Raw genomic sequence first — 17,659 nt, forward strand, 5'->3', positions numbered from 1 at the left:
AGTTTTCCTGGGATGGGAAATTCAAGCAGCACAAACCAAACACATACTCACTTGCACTCCCCAAAGGCAAGTCACAACCTCCTTGAACAGCTTGCCTGACAGCAAGTCCCAGCAAACAAGTCCAGAGCAGCAGACAGAGTCCTTGGCAGAAGGCAGTCTAAAGGTTCATGACAGAGGTTGCAATACAGTCCAAAATTAAAGACAGAATCCCAAGAGGCACAGGTTTTCACAAGGTGAAGAGAGTCCTGGGTAGCTGAGTGGGTGTTTCCAATAAGGGATGGCTTGCTAGAGCTTATCACCGGGCACAAGCAGCCGCTGGTGGGAATGCCCTTGCCTTGCGATAAGTCATGCAGATCTCTTCTGTTCTGCCCTTTGCTCAGCCTTATGTGCCCCAGGGCTGGGAAAGGCTTCTGGATCAGTCCCCTCTGCTGCTTCCAGCTGCTCTGGATGCTCTGCAGCCAAATCTGCCCCAGCTATCTCCCTGCTGTTCTCTGAGGCAGGCTGCTGTTCCACAGGGTCATCTGCAGTGGGGTCCTGTGACTCCTCAGAGCCAGAGTTGGCCTTGACAGTTAGAGGTTCTGCCTCGCAGATAACCAGGTGTGAATTTGGGCTCTAGGGAAGAGATGGGATTGTTCCTGCTGTACCACCTGCCCTGCGGCAAAGTATCTTTCCTGCCTCAGCTTATGGATTCTGTTGTTGAGACTTACCTGGAACATTCCAAGACCAGCACAGCCTCCAATTGGCCACCTGGCAACATTGAGTTCAGGGCAGCTCAGGAGTCCTTGGACACCCTAGCAAGCATGGACCTGCCCAGATTATCAGGGGCAGAAAACCAATGTGTCTCTGGGATCTTCACAGGGAGAGAGGCTGCATGGTACAATAGGCCCCAGCTACACACCCATTCTTGGCTCCATGGACCCTTGAAGCATGCCTTCTCTGTTTCAATTATTGCCCTCTGGAATGATCTCCCTGTTAATATGTTTTCTACTACAGATTAAGGTTACTATGGTAACTAATCATTTTGGCTGGGTGAAGAGGTTGAATTTAATTGTCCCCTTTTCACATGTTAATGGTTGCATTGCCTAAGGGAGGAACCTGCCTGAACTTGTTTTAGTTTCAGTTTCCCTTCTGTGTAGGCTTGAGAGAATATGCAGCTGAGAGAAATCTCTCCTCTCAGCAATCAGCCTTTAAATATGTTTGTTTTCTGTAAATAAAATTATTTTTATAGAAATGCCTGGTGTGTGACTTTTCTGATTTCTCCTGGGCCAAATGCTTTCTAGCACTCTGGTAAAAGGTTATGAGCCCAGTAAGCAGCCCAGTAAACCCAGTAAGCCCAGTAAAACCCAGAGAGAATAGAGAGATCAGCTCCACACCTCATGCACAATTTAAAGGCAAGTAGCAAAGACCTGTGAAGATTTTCTTTGGAGCTGCCTGGAGATTTTCCAGCAACTGCCGGTCTACAGGACAAAGAAGCCAGCTGAGGTGACTTGCAAAAGAAGGAAGAAGCCATGGCTACCTCCCAGCCCTCAGAGATGCCTCTGGAGCACCTATCAGAGACCAACTATTTGAATTGGGCCCTGAAGATGGAGATGTATCTTTGCAGAGAGAATCTTTGGCTGCCAATTGGTGAGCAAACCCCCCAAAATCCCAGTGCTGAATGGCTTAGACAGGATGAGCAGGCTAGAGCCACCATTATCCTGGGAGTTGAGGACAATCAGCTAGTCCACGTGCGAGGTATGCAGTCTGCAAAGCAACTTTGGGACACTTTGAGAGACTTGTATGTAAGGGCAACAGCGGGGAGTAAAGTTACCCTGACAAAAAAGCTGTACAGAGCCTACCTTGCAGAAGGAGATAGCCTTCCTGAGCACCTGCATTATATTCAGCAGCTGTTTGTTGAGTTGCAGGAGAGAGGAATGGAATTTACACCTCTCACAAAATCCTATATCCTCCTGTCCTCACTGAATGAAACGTGGGACACGCTGATTTGTACCCTGGAGGCTATGCCTGAAGCAGACCTCACCCCATCGTATGTTACACAGTGCTTACTCGCTGAATGGGAGAAAAGAGAGGAAAGATCCCCCCCCCATCTCTTCTGGAAAGCTGCAGTACCAGAAAACAAGGGAAAAGAAGGGAAAGGAAGCTGAGGCCACAGCACTAGCCAGCCAGCGATGCTTCACTTGTGGTTCAGCTGGACATTTGCAGAAAGACCGTGCCTTGAGACCCAACAGTAGAAAGACAGAGAAGAAGAACACAAGGGCAACACAGAAGAAGGCTCTTCAGGCAACCCAAATTGCACAGGTTGCTGAGAAGGGTAATTCTGGTGTATGGGTGTTAGATTCTGGGGCCAATTGTCATTTATGTAATTGTAAAAGCTCTTTTGTGTCACTGTCTAAAACTGAAAGACAAAGTGTATCTTTGGCTGATGGGTCTGTGACCAAAATTATGGGACAAGGTGACTTGTATTTATCCTGCTTGGGAGAAACTGTAAAAGGTGTGTTGTATGTGCCAAATTTACAATCAAACCTTTTATCTGTGGCACAATTGGCTGCAACAGAGTATGTCATAACATTTAAGAAAAATGGTTGTGAGATACCTAAAAATGGAAAATTATGTGCTACTGGTATATTAAAAGACTCCTTGTACATTGTGCAAAATGCAAGGAAGCCAAGCTGCAAGGCTGAAGTTGGCAACATGCCATATCATGACCAATGTGTACACCTGATGCACAGGAGATTTGGTCATGCTAATTTCAAGTATATAGCACAAATGCCACAGCTGTGTGCTGACCTCAAGATAAAACCCTGTGACAAATACTTAGATTGTGTAGTTTGCAAAGAATGCAAAACACTAAAAGCTCCTGTGAGCAAGCACAATGACAGAGTAACAACTAGACCTTTGGAAATTGTACACTCTGACATTATTGGTCCTTTTGCTCCAGGTCTTGGACAAGCAAGGTATGCAATGACCATCATTGATGATTTCTCAAGATACACATTTATCTACATCTTAAAACATAAAGATGAGGCAGTTGAGAAATTTAAAGGTTTTGTGACATGGGCAAATGGAAAATTCCCTAGGCCTGTATCTGCACTCCAATGTGATAGAGGAGGAGAGTACCTTTCTCACAAATTCAAAAGGTTTCTAGTGGAAAAGGGGATAGAACAAATTCTTTCTAACCCTTACACCCCTCAGCAAAATGGTGTTGCTGAAAGAAAGGGCAGAACCTTGCAAAATGCAATGGAATGCATGCATAAAGGTTCACATTTATCTTTTAAGGATTGGAGAGAGGCAATATCTACTGCCTGTTATGTACAAAACAGATTGTTTGACTCTCTGATTCAAGACACTCCATTCCATTTGTTTTATGGTGTGAAACCAAAGGTAAACCATCTTAGAGTGTTTGGTAGCACTGCTTGGGTTCATATTCCAAAACAGCAGAGAAGGAAAGGAGGCCCCACAACAAAGAAAGCCATCTTTGTTGGGTATGAACCAAGCCAGAGGAGCTACAGGTTCATAATGGGAGAGAAATTAATAATTAGCAAAAGCGCTTCTTTTGCTGAACAAAACTGGGGGAGATTAAATTCTAGCTCTCCAGTTGATCTGACCACCACAAGAGAACAGCAAGGACTTGCTGCTGGTGATCTTTTGCCTGATGAGGACATTAAACCAGAAAAGCAAACTGAAGATCTGTCTGATGAGACAGATGCTTCTCAGGAAAGTGATAGGAGTCAAAATTTAAACCCTATGTTACCTCGCAGATCTCAGAGAAGTAATAAAGGCGTTCCTCCATCATGTTTTCAGGCTGAAACAGTAAAGGCTTTTCACATATTCACAGAACCTGAGTCTTTAGAACAAGTGAATGCTTTACCACCTGAGATTGCACAAAATTGGCATTCTGCCATGCAACAGGAGTTAGCATCCTTGAAAGAAAATAAAACATGGAAACTGGTAAATCTACCGCCCAATGAACGCTGTCTGGGTTGTAGGTGGGTTTTCAAACTGAAAAGGGATGCTGATGGCAAAATCCAAAAATATAAAGCAAGGTTGGTTGCAAAAGGGTTCACTTTAATTTAATTATGCGGACCTCTGTTGTCAGTATGATGTCTCTGCTCTTGACTATTTTATCGAAATTTGTCATTGCTCTTCTCCCAAGGATTAAGCGTCTTCTGATTTCCTGACTGCAGTCAGCACCTGCAGTAATCTTCGCACCTAGAAATATAAAGTCTTTCACTGCTTCTACATTTTCTCCCTCTATTTGCCAGTTATCAATCAAGCTCGTTGCCATAATCTTGGTTTTTCTGAGGTTTAGCTGCAAACCAGCTTTTGCACTTTCTTCTTTCACCTTCATCATAAGGCTCCTCAGTTCCTCTTTGCTTTCAGCCATCAAGGTGGTATCATCTGCATATCTGAGATTGTTAATGTTTCTTCCAGAGATTTTAACTCCAGCCTTGGATTCCTCAAGCCCAGCTTGTCGCATGATGTGTTCTGCATACAAGTTGAATAGGTAGGGTGAGAGTATATAGCCCTGCCGTACTCCTTTCCCAATCTTAAACCAGTCCGTTGTTCCGTGGCCTGTTCTTAACTGTTGCTACTTGGTCGTTATACAGATTCTTCAGGAGGCAGACAAGATGACTTGGTATCCCCATACCACTAAGAACTTGCCACAATTTGTTATGGTCCACACAGTCAAAGGCTTTAGAATAGTCAATAAAACAGAAATAGATGTTCTTCTGAAACTCCCTGGCTTTTTCCATTATCCAGCGGATATTGGCAATTTGGTCCCTAGTTCCTCTGCCTTTTCTAAAGCCAGCTTGTACATCTGGCAATTCTCGCTCCATGAATTGCTGAAGTCTACCTTGCAGGATCTTGAGCATTACCTTACTGGCATGTGAAATGAGTGCCACTGTTCGATAGTTTGAACATTCTTTAGTGTTCCCCTTTTTTGGTATGGGGATATAAGTTGATTTTTTCCAATCTGATGGCCATTCTTGTGTTTTCCAAATTTGCTGGCATATAGCATGCATTACCTTGACAGCATCATCTTGCAAGATTTTGAACAGTTCAGCTGGGATGCCGTCGTCTCCTGCTGTCATGTTCCCCGTTTCAATGTTCTGTTAACATCGTAACGTTTCACATGTCAAACCGTTTTCCGTGTATACCCGGCTTGCTCATTGCTGGTATTTTCCATTCGTGCTCTCTGCTATGTTTTGAAACTTTGGAATGTATGTTTGGGTTTGCAATCTTATTCAAGGTTACTTTCCCAGGCGCGTGTAACGGTTCCTAGCACCTGGGAGGGGGTGCGTGCTGACGGGTGCTTGGGGCGGGACTGGATTGAAGGCAAGGCTTTTAAGTTTGTATTTGGCGCGCTTTTGCTCATTCTCAGCTTTCTCTGTATTTGCATACTATTCCTTTAATAAAACAGTTATCTTTAAGCTCGAGCTTGTGAGACTGAGTATTTGGGATTAGGCAACCATTACATAAAGCTGAGAATCATTTATATCATTTCCGCTAGCCCCATCCAAAGTTTGGGTAAAGAGGAGCGCTAGCGATGATCGAACCTCCGCTTCGCGAGTGTGAAGGGAGCAAAGAAGAGCCGGACTCGACAAAGACTCTGCTAGCTCCAACTTCGAGAGCGCAAAGGGCAGCACGTCGGGAGAGGCGAGATGTCCAATTGGATGATCTACTGTTGGCGGTGCAGGGCGCCACAGGGGGTGAACCCCAACCCGAAGTGGAAGCAGCACCGGGGAGGGGATCTCCACAGCCATCCTGGGAACCCGAAATCCCCTTATCACCGAGGGTGGTGGTGACCAATAGACCCTTGGAAGAGCCTGTCACCCCTGCCCGCATGAAAGCAATAGAGGACAAAATGGATATGATACTGACCCTCTTAAAGGATATCCCCAGGGGCCCGGGGCCCCTACAGGAAGACTGGGAAGAAGACCCCTCCTAGCTGGTTTTCCCAAGACAGAGGTCCCTGTCATTCAGGGGAAGAAGTAAGACTCGGGCTCCCTGACAATTGGGAGGAAAGGAGTCGAGGGCATCCAGAGATCGGCCACCACTGGGGGCTCTACGTACGTTGTTGTTTGCAGAGCCACCACAGCCGGTGGAGCCGGTAAGAACCTTCCCACCCTTTGGGGTGAAGTTTGATGGGGACCCTACCACGCTCTCCTTCTTCATTACAAATGCTAGACATTATATGGAGGATTGGGGCCGAAGTTTTCGTTCAGAACAGGGCAAAATAAATTTTATTGCCAACAAGCTGAAGGGGAGGGCAGCTGATTGGTACATACAGCTGTGCCAAGCGGAGGCCACGGAGTTAGAGGACTTTGATGAGTTTCTGTGGTCACTAAAACAGCACTTTGAAGACCCATTGGCTCAAGAGAGAGTGAAAAGCTCCCTGAGAAAACTTTATCAAGGAACCCTCTCTGTCGCAGACTACGCTTTGGAATTTAAAGCCCTGGCGGGAAAGGTGGAGGACTGGTCCCAGTCGACATTGGTAGAGATGTTCAAGCAAGGGCTGGAGATGGAAATCCTCCATTGGGCTTTGTGTAGGGACGATCCTAAAACGTTATACGGCTGGATCCAGTTGGCGGGCAGTGCGGAAAACACTCTACAAATGTATGCCCATAGTAAGGAACTGAGACAAACCCGAGTCGCTAAGGGAGCTCGTGCTACTGGATATTCGAGTCGCCCTAAACCAAAAACTTGGGAGGAAGAAAGGGAACGACGATTTGCGAAAGGTCAGTGCTTGAGATGTGGGAAAGATGGGCATCGTGCCACTTCGTGCCCAAGACGCCGACCAGAGGAATGGCCAGGGAAAGCGCCAGGAAAAGCGCCATTCCTGCCGCGCAAGATGAAGGCTGCCTGCGCTGAACTCGACCCTCCAGACCTTCCATTTGGGGAAGAAGAAGAGGAATTGCAGTTTGACCAACCGGCGGGAAAAGGCTTCCACCTGCCCTGAAGGGCGCCGTTGGGCAGGTGGAAGAAACCGGGCGCGACCACGATTCGGTGAGTGGGAACTTCCCTACAATGACTGTCAAAGTAAAATTGGGCTCTAGAACCAAAACTGTTGAACTCTGGGCCATGCTGGACTTGGGTTGTTCTCGTTCGCTGATGCATCCTGATGTTGTAGCTGCCCTAGAACTGCCCACGTTCCCTTTGCCACGGCCCATGATCTTCACGCAATTGGATGGAACCATGGCGGGGGGGAAAGCAGTCACGCACTCTACAGGACTGGTAGCTTTGCAGTTGGGCTCCCATTGGGAGAAGTTGCCTTTTGTCATAGCTCCAGTGGGGGGGCCTTTGGTTATTTTAGGAATGCCTTGGTTCGTGCAACAAAACCCTTTTATCAACTGGCTGCATAGAACTGTAACGTTTGCTGATGGATTTTATAAAGTACCAGAAAAAGACTTGTTAGAGGACATGGAGGGAGGACGGGTGGCTAACACTACTGTACAAACACTTCAGCCGCTAGAAGGACTGCCTAAACAATATCAGGATCTGGCTGATGTGTTTGGGGAGAAGGAAGCAGATTGCTTGCCACCTCACCGGAAAATAGACTGTGCCATTGAATTTCTCCCTAATGTAAAGTTACCTCACCCAAAAATCTACCCCATGTCTCCTAAAGAGCTAACTACACTGAGGGAATTCATTGACAAAAACCTGGCTAGGGGTTTCATTGAGCCTGCAAACTCTCCGGTGGGGGCCCCTGTTCTCTTTAGACCAAAAAAGGATGGCTCTTTGAGGCTGTGTACCGATTTCCGCGGGCTCAATGCAGTCTCAATATTAAATAAATATCCTTTGCCCCTTATCAAAGATATGTTATCACATCTGGCCAGAGGCAAAATCTTCTCAAAATTGGATTTAAGAGAAGCCTATTTTCGCATTCGCATAAGGGAAGGGGATGAGTGGAAAACAGCATTTAACTGTCCTCTTGGGGCTTTCCAATACAAAGTCCTGCCCTTTGGTCTATCGGGGGCACCTGGGGTTTTTATGCAACTTATCAATGAGGTCTTGCACGACCACCTGTTTAAGGGAGTACTGGTGTATTTGGATGATGTATTGATTTATACTGAAACCATGTCAGAACATATTCACCTGGTGCGTCAAGTGCTTACTAAGTTGAGAAAAGCTGAGTTGTATGCTAAACTGTCCAAGTGTGCCTTCCATCAATCACAAATCGATTATCTAGGATATAGGATTTCCGCAAAGGGGATTGAAATGGACCCTGCCAAAGTTGAAGCTATTGTAGCATGGGAGCCTCCCCGTACCAGGAGGCAATTACAAAGTTTCCTTGGATTTGCCAATTTCTACAGGGCATTTGCCCAAAATTTTGCAGAAATCACCCTCCCCCTTACTGAACTCTTAAAAACTAAAGCTCAGGGGGATACGCGACGGTCTAAGAACCCAGGAGCGCTCCTTAAATGGACTCCAACTTGCCAACAGGCATTCAAGGCGCTCAAACAAATCTTCACTACCGAACCCATTTTGCAGCATCCTGACCCCACTAAGCCTTTCGTGGTACAGGTGGATGCCTCTGATTTCTCCGTCAGGGCACTACTGCTCCAGTCAGACCAGTCTGACACTTTAAAGCCCTGTGCTTACCTCTCTCGCAAGTTCACGGAAACAGAGAGACGGTGGCATGTTTGGGAAAAAGAGGCTTTTGCTGTGAAAACCGCTTTGGAAACTTGGCGCCACTTATTAGAGGGGGCTTCAAACCCTTTTGAAGTGTGGACTGATCATAAGAATTTGGGAGCATTAAGCACCAGTCGAAAACTCAGCCCCAAACAACTTCGCTGGGCTGAATTTTTCAGTCATTTTGATTTCACCCTCAAATTCATACCAGGCAAGAAAAACTTTTTAGCTGATGCTTTATCACGCAGACCCCAAGATGCTGGCCCAGGGCCAACGGTACAGGGTACGGTATGGACGGAAAAGCAACTGAGTTTGGCAGCTGTGACACGCAGCCAAGCGCGAGCGCAACAAACTCAGCCTCAAGCCGCTCCGCCTCCCTCCCATTCACCGCGCTTGCCAATTCCATCAGACTTGCAACAACAGTTGCTATCTGTCCTGATTACCAGGAAACACACTGAGACAATGACTTGGTCTCTAATATTTATTAGTAGTACTTAACAAGAATCCTAACAAACTGAGGAAGCGTGGGAAAAACCCAGCCATATAAACCCCAAGGGTTAAGGCGGTCCCGATCTGTGTCTCTTTGAATGGCTGAACAGTTCCTCAGTGCTACGCATGCGCTTGACAGTCTGGGTGGGAGCCCCCTGCTCGCCATCCTTACTCATGACATCACCCTCCCCTCCAGATTGATATTCCATTTCAGCCCCCTCCCCTCCAGAGTCTTGATAAGATATGTTGTCTGCTTGTAAGGTCCCATGAGAACTTGGCAAAGAAGGCAATTCTTCAAAGGACAACTCCTCCACGGACGAAGCGGTGCTGCCCTCCCAATCCGATAACGCCTCCGAGCCAGGTGGCTGCTGCTGAAAAACATCTAGAGAGTTAGCAGGGTCAGCCCCCCTCCCCCCTGGGAAATGCAAGCCCGAGGTTGAGGGCTGTGGTTCCCCCACCTCCTCTGTAACTGGAGTCGAGGCTTCAGGCGGGGGCGGGGGGAAATACACACTCACAAACTCCTCAGCTTGGGCTTCTTCGGCCTGCTCAGGCGAAAGAGGAATCTCGGGTAAAATGCGAGGCTTGGGTTTGTGAGGGAAAAGCTGATGGAATCGATGAACCAGTGCTGGAGCATGTACATCTCTGGCATTCTCCCACGTGCACTCCTCCTCAGGGTACCCTTTCCAGTGTATGAAATATTGGATGCCCCTTCCCCTCCTCCTAGAGTCCAGAATTTCCTCCACTTCGTTCTCTACCTCTCCCTCCACAATTACTGGAGGTGGGGGGGGCAGTTGCGATCGCAAGTTACTTGGGGGAGGGTCTTTGGCTAGCAAGGCTCTGTGAAACACTGGATGGATCTTCATGGATGGTGGGAGCTGTAAGCGATAAGCTACTGGATTTATCTGCTGCACCACAGTGAAAGGGCCGACAAACTTAGAGTCCAATTTCTTGGAGGGTCTGGTAGAGATCAAGAACTTGGTAGAGAGCCACACTTTGTCTCCTACTGCAATCGCTGGCCCCTCCTGCCTGTGAGCGTCTGCCGCCCTTTTGTAAGCACTCTTTGCCCTGTTCAGCTGCTCCTTTAACAACTCCTGTGCGGCTTGTTGCTCTTTAAGAAAATCAGCTGCGGCTGGAACAGTTCCCTGCTGGGAGGAGGTGGGCAACACCTGAGGGTTAACCCCGTAGAGCGCTTGGAACAGAGACATCTGGGTAGATGACTGCACAGAGTTGTTATAAGTGAATTCTGCCATGGGCAACAGGGCTGGCCAATTGTCTTGCCGATACATGGTGTAACATCTGAGATACTGCTGTAACCACTGGTTAATTTTTTCGGCCTGCCCATTACTGGCAGGGTGATGCGCTGATGACAGGTGGATCTGGACCCCTAATGACTGGAAAAGGGCCCTCCAGAACCTGGAAGTGAACTGTGGGCCTCTGTTACTCACCAAGTGATTCACCATGCCTCTATACCTAAAAACGTGGTCTATGAACAACTGCGCTGTGGCTGGTGCAGATGGGAGGCCCTTGCAAGGAATAAAATGTGCCATCTTTGGGAAAAGGTCCACCACCACCAGTATGGAAGTCAGGCCCTGGACCGGGGGTAAATCAGTGATGAAATCCATGGAGATCGTATCCCAAGGCCTACTGGGGGTGGGTAGGGGCTGCAAGAGTCCTGTGGGCTTCCCTGGGAGAGGCTTGGCTCGTCTGCAGGTGTGACAAGAAGCAACGTAGCCCTTAATGTCTGCAACCATCTTAGGCCACCAGTAGTCTCTCAGAGCTCTATGGAGAGTTTTGAAAACGCCTCCGTGGCCTGCCGTTTGGTGGTCATGACACAGTCTCAGTACTTCTTCCCTCAATGAAGGGGGAATGTACAATCGCCCACTATGCCAGAGGATTCCTGCCTCCACATTGAATGGGGAGGCAGTGTCTTGCGGGGCCCTCTGGAGGTCATCCATCCTGGCCCTGGCATACGGGTCCTGTTGCTGCTGAGCTCTGGCTCTTGCAAATAGGTCCTCTGCTTGGCTGCCTGCTGCTAAACTCTCCGTTTGGCTCCCCCTCATCGGCTGATCAAAGTTGTGAGGTTGTAATATAGCAGCCTGTACTTCCTGGTGAGTGGGGGGTTCTGCCTGAAAGGATCGAGACAGGGCGTCTGCCAAGCAGTTTTGCGCCCCTGGCACATAAGAAATGACAAAATTGAAACGGGAGAAAAACTGGCTCCATCTGATCTGGCGTGGGGTGAGGGATCTGGTGTTCTGTAGAAGCTGTAAATTCTTGTGATCGGTGCAAACTTTCACAGGAAAGGTCACCCCTTCTAGCCAGTGCCTCCACTCTTGGAATGCTGCTTTAATTGCCAGCAACTCTCTGTTAAAAACATCATAGTTTCTCTCTGCTGGTGAGAGTAGGCGTGAAAAAAAGGCACAAGGAAGCAATGTATTCTCTGCCCTGTTTGTATATTGCAATAACACTGCCCCAATGGCAACATCTGAAGCATCTGAGTACATTATGAATGGCTTCGTGGGGTCAGGGTGCCTTAAGAGCGGTTGGGAAGCAAAAAGCTGCTTCAACTCCTGGAATGCTGCTTGCTCCCTCTCCCCCCATACGAATTTTGAGCCTTTCTTCAAGAGCTGTGTGAATGGTCTGGTCCGATCACTATAGGCTGGGACAAAACGCCGATAAAAATTGGAGAATCCTAGCCATTTTTGTATATCTTTAACATTTCGAGGGGGTGGCCAAGAGAGAATTGCCTGGACCTTAGCAGGATCCATGGATATGCCTTCTGTGGATACTATATAGCCCAGGAAATGTACTTCAGTTAAATCAAAGGCACACTTCTCTAGCTTGGCGAACAGCCTGTTCTCTCTCAGTCTTTGCAAAACATTACGTACATGGGTTACGTGAGTTGTGGCATCCTCAGAGAAAATTAATATGTCATCTAGATAAACGACCATGTACTTGTCTAGTAAATCAGCAAAAACGTGATTCATAAATCTGGAAAATATGGCTCCTGCATTAGACAAGCCAAAGGGCATAACAAGGTACTCAAATTTGCCAAACCTGGTGTCGAAGGCAGTCAGGTATTCATGCCCCTCTTTCACCCAGATCAGATTGTACGCACTCCTGAGATCCAACCTGGTAAACATGCGTGCCTTCTGCAAGCGATCTAGCAGCTCCGAGATTAAGGGCAGAGGATAGGATTCTCTCTTTGTTTGTTTATTTAAGAAACTGAAGTCGTGGACCACTCTCATGGGTGTCTCCTGGGTTGCAGGTGCCAACGGGTCGGGCTTCTTTGGTACGAAGAAGGTAGGAGCAGACGCTGGGGACGTAGATGGTCGGATGAAGCCCTTTTGGAGATTGGAGTCCAAGTAATCCTTTAAGGTGGCTAACTCCTTGGGGGACATGGGATATTGTTTCCTTGCTGGGATCTTGGCTCCTGGTAACAACTCAATGGTGCAGTCACAGTCCCTATGGGGGGGTAGTGCTGTGGCCTCTTGCTCGCTGAAAACATCTGCAAAATCTGCATACTTGGCTGGCAAGTGGACCCCCCCTGCTACTGTGACTGCGTTGGTTGCTGGAGAGTGTGGAGCGGCTTGACTCTTGTGGTGCTGGCATTCCTTAGCTGGGAAGGAGATTGCTCCTGTAGTCCAGCATCAACGGGTTGTGGATCCTCAGCCAAGGCGTGCCTAGGATTACCGGCACATTTAGCGCTGCAGTAACATAAAGCTGGATCCACTCAGTGTGGTCTCCCACTGTCAGCTGCACCGGTTCTGTGAGCCTTCTAATCTGCCCTGCCTTGAGGGGCTGGCCATCAATGGTCTCTACTTCTATGGGGCATGGCAATTCTCTGGTCGGTATGTTGCAGTCTTGTACGGTCTGCGCATCAATAAAATTAGTTGAAGCTCCAGAATCCACGAGGGCCTCTAGCTTGACCTGGTGCTCTGGGTTGACTTGGACTTTTACGGGTAAGTAGTAAAAGTCTTGCCTGGAATCTTCGGAATGAGCCCTCCTTAATTGATTTATGGTCTCCCTGCTGAGCTCTTGGGAGGGAGACCAATGGAGTTTCCCTGATTGGAAACAGAGGCGGGGATGGGTCCTGTTTCAGCTGCTTGCCCTGGGGGTCTTACTGGAGCTGTTTGGCCTCTCGCTGGGCAAGTTCTCACCATGTGCCCCTGGGCTCCGCAGTAGAAACACAGGGCTCTCTCTCTCCTTCTCTGCCTCTCAGTCTCGGAAATCAGTCTCCTGCTTGCCCCAATCTGCATTGGCTCCTCTCGTGCTGAGTGAGAGGCTGCTACAAGGGGAGTTGGGAATCCTGAAAACGCTCGGAGGGTCTTGCTTCTCCCCGGCTGCATCTGCCTAAGCTCCTCTAGCCTGGCATCTATGACCACCGATAGCTGATATAGGGCTTCTAACGTGGCTGGTGTTCCCTGGCGCACCAATTCATTCTTAATCTCCTCATCCAGCCCCTGTTTGAATTGGTCTTTTAATGCACTCTCATTCCAGTCCAGATCTCCTGCTAACAACTTGAAATCAGCAATGTAGAGTCCCACCCTCTTGTTACCTTGCTTGAGCCTCCGAATCTCCCGGCTGGCCGTGGCCTCTCTGATGGGGTTGTCAAAGTGTGCTCGGAAGCCTGCCAAAAAGTTCTGGTAGTCGTTGAGAATCGGATCGTTGTTCTCCACCATGGGAATAGCCCATTTGGCAGCTGGTCCCTTCAGCAGGCCTAGGATGAAGGTGACTCTGGGCCTGTCTGTGGGAAACTCTGCGGGTCTGCTGTCGAAGAACATAGTACACTGTGTGAGAAAGATTCTCAGCTGTCCTGCTTCTCCTCCAAATTTCTCTGGTAGACTGCCCTGTGATCTCAACATTACCGGTGGGGCTGCTGCTGCTGCTGGTGCCGGTTGTGGGTTAATCGGAGCTGGTTGTTGCAACTGCTGTAGCATGGCAGCTTGTAATGTGTTGATCTGGAGATCTACTTGTTGCTGGTGTTGCTGTAGGGCTGCTGCCAATTGCTGGATGGCGAGCCGCATTTCTTGGTTTTCTGAAGACATTTCTAAACGTATCTGCTTAATTGCTTGTTCCTCCCTCTTTCGATGGGAGTAGGAGTTTGTTAGGATTGATGTCCCGATTACCAGGAAACACACTGAGACAATGACTTGGCCTCTAATATTTATTAGTAGTACTTAACAAGAATCCTAACAAACTGAGGAAGCGTGGGAAAACCCAGCCATATAAACCCCAAAGGTTAAGGCGGTCCCGATCTGTGTCTCTTTGAATGGCTGAACAGTTCCTCAGTGCTATGCATGCGCTTGACAGTCTGGGTGGGAGCCCCCTGCTCGCCATCCTTACTCATGACACCCTCAGAGGTTTGTGTGGCTCTCACCCTTATGTCATTCAGGAAATTGCTGAAGACCTCCCAGACCTTGGTGACAGGGTTTTTGTGGAGCCTCCGTTTTGTTTTGCCTTGCCTTGCCTTGCCTTGCCTTGCCTTGCCTTGCCTTGCCTTGCCTTGCCTTGCCTTGCCTTGCCTATTTATTTTGCTTTTTTACTTTACTCTTCTGGTCTGTTGTATTTTTTTTTCATAAGATAGCTTTTTGTTGCAAGGCACCCAAAGTTGTTTGGGAGTTGGACAGCCTATAAAATAAATAAGTAAGTAAGTAACGTGTGCACCTTGTCTTCTACCAGACAAAGGTGCAGTCCCAGTTACTGGCATGTTGCGACCAGGGTTTTGTAATTATGTGAAATCTCAATATATCACTATTGTTTCTGTGGATGGGGAACTTTCTCTCTCCAAAACTAGCAAGCCACAAAGAAACTCCCCTAAGCAATTTTAAACATACTGTTTTAGTTGGTTTTTTACTAATGTATTCCAGTCAATTTCATCCCTGCTGGCTTCACCTACTGTAGCTATCTTAAATGTAAGATTTCCAAGGAAGGAAAGAAATGGATCTACAAACAGATAAATCTCACATAGGTTATCTTCAGAAGGTATGCAAAATTAAAATGCTGCTGTATGGAAGTGTTCTCAATCATTTGCTTTTGTACAATTCTTAGAAGATAAAAAGACAATCGCTTTTCATGAGTGGAAGAATAAATATCACTCAGGAGAGAATAGAACTGAGTCAGTCACTGGGAAGAATTTCTCTTAGACTATTCATCAGTGAAAATACTCTAATATCAATTTATAGTTGCTTATTATGAGTTGACAATGGGATCTTCTTCAAAGCTCACCTTTCTATTGGAAGTTCAAGGTGAGCTTTGAAGAAGATAATATCTCTCTTCCAATTTTATTCCCATAACAACCATCACTGAGAGACATTGGGTTGAGAAATTGTGACCCAATTAGATTGTATGAGGGAAATTTTCCAAAAATAAAAAAATCAGTGCACAGAGGTAGAAACTGGATAAATTGATGTAAGAATGGAGCTATCATATCTGGATTGCAAAAATCCAGACAGAAAAATATTTGCTGCTACCCAATCCCACATCTTTGCAGTCAAGATGTGATAGCCTCCAGGCAAGTATTCAAAGATTTCATACCTATCTTTTCCAAATTTTGCCAAATAACTTATTGCAACACAAGGGATGGGTTATTGCTTTAGTCAGCTTATCCCAGCCCTATCTACACTGGCAGGCAGAAGTTCTGCAGGACCTTAGAAGGATATTTAGAATGTAAGATCTTTTTCTAACTCAGGAGTTGAAGCTGAGAACTTGTATATGCAAAATATATATCCCATCAATGAATGATCACTTCCCCCACCCACTTAAACAGGATCTTCTCCTTCTAGCCAGTTCCCCTTCTTTCCTTTCTTGTTCCCATATCACAGTGTGTATTTGTATGTATACACACACACACACACAGAGAGAGAGAGAGAGAGAGAGAGAGAGAGGTAGTCCTCAGTTAACAATGGCAGTTGGGATCAGAATTGCCATTGCTAAGTGATACAGTCATAAAGCGTGATGTCACGTGACTGTGCCATTTAGTGACAGCAATTCTGGCACTCCCAGTTGCCATCATTAAGTAAATCACCACAGGTTGTTAAGCAAGGACATCATGTGGTCTCCATTTGCAACCTCCTGCCGACTTCCCTATTGACTTTGCTTGTCAGAAGCCAGCAAAGAAGATTGCAAATGGTGACCATGTGACTGCGAGGACACTGAAATGGCTGGAACTCCAAGGACCACTCATTCAGCCCCATCACAAGTTTGAATAGTTGCTGAATGAGTGGTCCTTAGGTGAGGACCACCTGTATGGTGTGTGTGTGTGCTTTCCTTTTATTGATAGGCTGGAAAGCTGTCAGATGTTAGACACTATCTTTCATTATCCATCTTTGTTTGCCATGGGGCTGATAGGAACTGAAGTTCAACCATATTTAGAGGGCCATAACTTTCTAATTGATTGTATAGTTAGATTTGTAGTGCTGTCTGAAGCAGTTAGAGCTTTACAATTTTTTGTGTAACTTACCTGCTCTGTAAATGGAGCAATTAAGAAAGTTTGGCCTTTGGAGATTAATTGGAATATTAGTCCTCCTGAACTGTTTTAGGATAGATTTCTTTCTTTTGCATGGCGACTGTTGTAATATGTATTTTAGTAATATTATTAACAGGAAGTCATTATGGTATCTAATCTACTAAATTCAAACTCAAAAAAGACAAAACTGCAGACTTAGTATTTCAATTGCTAGAATTCCACATATACAGTATGTGAACAGGACCTCTGAGAAGAGGATCATTTGAAATGTTACAGATTAGATACACAAAAGAAAACAATAGTTTTCTGTTTTAATTAGCAGCAGGAAACTCTCTGTATGTTTAGGAAGATTTTGCCTAAAATGATCTTTTTCAGATGAGTTGGCATATTCAAATAAAGTTAAAGCATGTGAATATGACTGATGGATCAAGACCAAAGGGTGTAAGGGAAAGTCTGGGATAATTACTTCTGAATGTTGTTTTAATAAGCAGTGGTCCCAAGAAAATACTTTACAAGATCAAATCTCACATCATTCTCATTTGGTTTTTCTAAAAAGAGATTTGAGAACCAGCCTAGATAATAATTAAACTAAATCCACACTAATTATACAAGTAAGATTATTTGTCTGTTTGATATACTGATGATTCAGTCTCTACCTCCTGAGTACTCAAAATAACATGCATACAACTAAAATGAAAACAGCAGTAAAACAAGATAAAAATTAATACATCAAAATGTCCAGCTAAAAAAGATAAAAGTCCTTAATGAAAATTAAAAAAGAAACAGAAAATAAATAGCAGTTCGTTTCCTACTGTAAAACATTAAAATCAACTCAACCCTTGATAGAACATTTCAGTTTTCACTGAACATTAGAAGTTCAGAGAAAGTTAGTTTTAACCTTAATTTGTTTTTTCTGGCTTAGTACATAGGCCTTTTATTAATTCAAGGTTCAGTGCACTGTGAACTCAGAAAATAGGTTAATTTAGAAAACAATTTTCCATCCCCAGCTTGGATCAATAACCAATTTCTCATGTTCAATTCCTTTCGAATAAGCTGCAGGAAGCTTCAAAA

This window comes from Candoia aspera, chromosome 1 (assembly GCF_035149785.1).
Source record: "Candoia aspera isolate rCanAsp1 chromosome 1, rCanAsp1.hap2, whole genome shotgun sequence".
Taxonomy (NCBI): domain Eukaryota; kingdom Metazoa; phylum Chordata; class Lepidosauria; order Squamata; family Boidae; genus Candoia; species Candoia aspera.